Below are 5290 nucleotides of genomic sequence, written 5' to 3' on the forward strand. Positions count from 1 at the left end.
ATTAAACAACATATCAACATCTCCTACTCACCTGACTAAGATATACAAGATAACCATAGCTTGCTTCAAACTACAATCCTAGTAGTGGGATCGACCCTGACTCGCTCAGGTATTACTTGGACGACCCAGTGCACTTGCTGGTTCAGTTGTACAAAGTGTGGTGATCCGTGCACCAACTAACATTATTTCATGTTACGTATCCTAATTAGCCCAAATAACTTGTTGGAACCTATGATGTACTCTCAAGCTATAGCTCAATACTATCTGGGTCAAAACTCATAAAGAACTCATGTAGAACAAGGGTCATACTTTCGCAATACTATCCGGGTTAGAACTCATAAAGAACTCATGTAGAACAAGGGATCATACTTTCGTTCCACCCCAGATTCATAAAGATGAAGAACGACAATACATCATAGAATTGAATCAAACATATATTAAAGTAGAAAAGTAATGATGTTAATCCATAGGAATGAGAAGAGCTCCTATCTTTTAACTTAGGAGGTTTAGCTGCTCATATTTTATAGAAAAGATAAATTATGAGAAGCTGAAAATCAAAATTTTTTTAACAAAGGTGATCTTCCTTCTATTTATACTAATAACTAAACCTAAAAAGATATTAACAATAATTAGAAATTACAAAAATGAAATAGACTAAGCTAAAAGTGTGAAAATCCTCTTTTGGGCCCACTTGGTGAATGTTTGGGTTGAGCTTGGCGTCCAACTTGGAGGAGTCGGTGTTGAATGCCCACTAGGGGGTGTCCACATTGCCTTGATGCTCCCTTGGTGGTGTTGAATGCTAGTCTTGGGCATTCAACGCTGGCTTTGGTCCTCTTGGGGCGTTGAACGCCAGAAAAGGGGTAAGTTGGGCGTTCGACACCCATTTTGAGTAGTCATTTCCAAAGAAAGAAATATAATATTAGATATTCTTGAAAGCTCTGGAAGTTAGCTTTCTAACGGGGTTAAAAGTGCATCAATTGGACCTCTGTAGCTCCAGAAATGTTCATTTGAATGCACGAAGGTTAGGATTTGATAGAATTTGCTATCCTTTTGTTGCCTCTAAATCAGAATTTGCCAAAACTTGCCAAATTCACCCAAAAATCACCTAAAATCATAAGAAAAACATAAAAACTCAAAGTAGCATCTAAAAAGTGAATTTTGCACTAAAACCTACTAAAACATAGTAAAACTTAATAAAATGTACTGAAAACACTAAGAAAATGACCCTAAAAAGTTTATAAAATATCCGCTTATCACCAATTCAAAACAAATCACCATCGAAAATTCAATCACAAAACAGAATCAATCACAGGTATAATACAGCAAATACAATAAATAACAGTTAGACAGAAATCATCTGATAGGAAAACCAAAATACTTAAGTACACCCAGACAAAGCAAACAAATGCAGTATGATGCATGCCTATCCTACTGGCCATGAGCTCACGTGTTGGTTAAATCGCAAGAACCAACACATGTGGTAGCTAACCCGGACATTGTCTCTAGGTTGTGCATCCTAGGAGGGACATAAATGAAGGAGAGTGCCTTTCCACTTTCTCCTGGAGGAATTATGAAGGAGAGTGCCTTTTCACATCGAAGGAGTGTGCCTTTCCACCTTACAACCAGAGAAAGATGTGGGAAAAATAATACGAAGGAGCATGCTTTTCCACCTTCTCCACACCCACATCATGACAAGAGAGGGAGTCCTTCATCCTCAACTTGCCAAATCCGTGAGCGGGACAAAACCACCGTCCTCACAATATCCATCATAATCTCATTCTATTCACATTCACCATTAAACATAATCGATTTACAATCAAAACCAAATCATATAAACCAAAACCAAATCATTTAAACTAAAACAAATTTTAGTTTCATTCCTATATAATGCATTCCTAAGAGGCTCAAAAATCATTCCATTTCTCTAAATCAAATTCAAATACTTCATCTTTCTTAGAACGTCTCAAAACTTTTCTTATAAAAATTTTAACAGCATCTCCTCTAAAACTCAGATTTTTGCCACCCTTCAAAGGTCCCAACCAAACCGTTTCTAAATCTCAAATCCTTTTCCAAAATCAAACAAAAATTCAAACTTCCAAATATCAAATCATTTCCAATTCTCAAAATTATTTCCATTAAATCAACAAAACCAATTCCAATATCAAAATATTTACAAATCTCAAATTATTTCAGCAACCACCAATTTAACAAAATAAATTAATAAGTAATAATTCTCAATGACTCTAACACAATCAAGAAACCAATATAGCCATCCAGCAACCACTTCAACCACAACCAATATGGCAAGAAATTACATTTATTCGAAGCAACTCAGTTCAATTCATAACACTTACAAAAATCATAAACATACATTTTTCGCATTAATATCAACTTATAGCAATTCTTAAAAATAAAATGAGTTTAAAAAATTGTCTCTACCTCAACTCGTCGAAACTCTTAAAACCAAACGCGTATAAAAACCTTATTTCTCTTATCAAGCAACAGCGGTAGAGAGCTACAGCGACAACACAGCCGCTTGATGTCAGACGCAGCAGCGCCATCGTCACCTCCACTCTTCTGGTTAGCCTCGAACAGCAATGACAACGGCTCTTGATGATGGCTCCAGTGGCTGCACGGTAATGAAGGAAAAAATAAAAAAAATAATAATAATCATTAACTAAACTTTATTTTAATCAAAGTGGATAAAATAAAAATAATAATAATAATAGTTTTATCCTTTTTCGAAATGTCTTGTTATAATAAAAATTATATAAAAATTCTAACTTATTTAAACTCTAGTTATCATAAAATCAATCATGTAAAATATCTTATATTAGAGAAATTATATAATAACCTTAATTTATCCAAATTCAAATGATAATAATAATTATAAAAATCAATTTAATTTTACCTAAAAAAATAAGTTTTAAGAAATAGTTCAAACTAATAGGATAAATCATAATGAAGTTAAACTTTAATAATCATAAAATTAATTTAATTATTCTTAGTAAATTACTTTCTAAAAATAAGGAGATCCAATTAATAAATCAAATTATAACTCATTTATATTTAGATTTTTCGAAAATGCGGATTGTTATAAAATAAGTACTCTAATCCAAAAATGAGAGATAATCAAATAAATTTTCTTTTATCCATAAATTAAAGCTCAAAGTCTCAATATTTGATTTAAATTCTTTTGGTAAATAAATTTTTAAACATAAAAATCATAATTAAATATGATAATTCATAGATAACTCGTTATTTGATTTTTAAAAAAAAAATTCGGGGTCTTACACTTACCTTTCTTTTTTCCCTTTTAGATGCAGACTGCTGTAATCTTTTATGAGTTGGATCCCCCCTACATATACGAGGACTCAGTGAACCACAATTTCTAAATTGTAGCTATCGAGCCTTGAGTACGACGGTATGTGTTGCGTGACTATCCCTTCCAACATTCGATCGACACTCCCTTCTTTGACCTTGATGCCCCCTTTGAGTTTCCTTTATCTTAACTTCACCCGGACACTCCACACCATCCATGTTCTGATGGACCTAGACACCCCCATCCTGTATATCCCGAAGACCATGTTGTTCTCCCGTCAAACCCAGTTGAGCAGCACGTGGCTGAGCCTGTACCTGAGTGGGATCTTCCTCTAGAGTTGATTTGATCACCTTCGTCTGGTGCATAGGCTGGAGAGTTATTTAGATCTTCTGTAAATATTTCAGATACGACATCTGCAGACGGACCTATGTTCGCTGATGGGCCTATGCATATGGATCTGAGTGGTGACAATAGCATTAGATAGAATTCAGAGGTATAGAGATTTCTACGATGATGATGAGGATCTTGAGGAGTACCCAAATGTGATAAAGATATCATCTTCTAATAGCGACGACTAACGGTCCGAGGTTGATAGCATGTTTTGGGAGTACTTCCGCTTAGCATAGATTTTGTGTTGTAGTCTCTCACTTTTGGATAGAACCACCGTGAGATTAGGAGGTGTATAGCTTTGCTAGGCTTTTTTGGGTGTTAGATTTAGGGTTTTCTTTATGGACCAAAGCTCGGAGTGTTATATATATATATATATATATGTGTATGTATGTATGTATGTATGTATGTATGTATGTATGTATGTATGTATGTATGTATGTATGTATGTATGTATATAGTCATAAGCTGTATTAAGGAGGTAGACTAACGGGTTCTTTTTGTATGACGTTTTATATATATCGTATATGATGTATATTATTATATTACCTTGTGTGTTGCTCTCTTTATTTTCATATTCTTGTTTGTGTCTAATTTCCCTAATCATTCACTTTTCTTTTAAAAAATTGATTGCGTGCTAACTCGACTACAGGCTTAATAATAAATATTAGTTAAGTTTTAGGAAAGAAAGTTAGTAGTGTTTAGTTTTCAATATGGTCATAATGTACTGAAAATTGGGTAGTTACAGTTCTTAATGCTGAAATACTGCGCTGGCGATTCTTGAGGATTTAATTTCTGGTTAGTCTTACAACTTGCAATATAAATGGTTTGGTAAGATTGTTTCTTTATATAATATAGTAGCATTAGTGTAGCCTAATCTCTAATACTTATCGGTGTTGCTCTTTCAATTTCTGGTTTAGTTTTGTTCAATTTTTCGAATTGAGGGTTTGATACATTTCAAATATGATTTTTCTACTTAATTGAATTCTCTTATATTTTTTAGTTTTAATAATAAACTTTGATATTTGAACTTGTTTGTAAATTTTTAACTAAAACTTATAGACAAATTATTAATTTTGTTAGTTTAAAAATTATTAAATTTAAATATTTAAAATGAAATATTAAATTTTCAAACAAAATTTTTAAAAATATTAAAACTTTTAAGTTTACCATCGGATTTATAGTTAGTTAAATCCGCTGGTAACTATTAATTTAATTATTAATAATAAATAATATAATACCGTCGAATGTATCGGTGAAAAATCTGATGGTAACAGGATCCAAAATTTTGCCAATTAAAAGTTTATATCCGTCGCAAAATCTGCTGGTAATTAGCGGCAAATGAAAAAATCCATTAGTAACTATTTACTAGTGAGGTTTATACCTTTGAATTTATTCCGCTGGTAAATTCACCAATATCCAACAACTTTTTTGTAGTGTCCAAAAATCTACAACAAGTAGAATCAGAGCTATTTATGATTGAGCCATTAAGAAAATTTAATTTTTGTTTATTGTTAACATTAGGTCAATTTTGTTGTTAAGATAAATACCGAGTGTTTATATCTTCATATCGATTAGAAC

This window comes from Arachis ipaensis, chromosome B9 (assembly GCF_059453495.1).
Source record: "Arachis ipaensis isolate K30076 ecotype BB chromosome B9, ASM5945349v1, whole genome shotgun sequence".
NCBI lineage: Eukaryota > Viridiplantae > Streptophyta > Magnoliopsida > Fabales > Fabaceae > Arachis > Arachis ipaensis.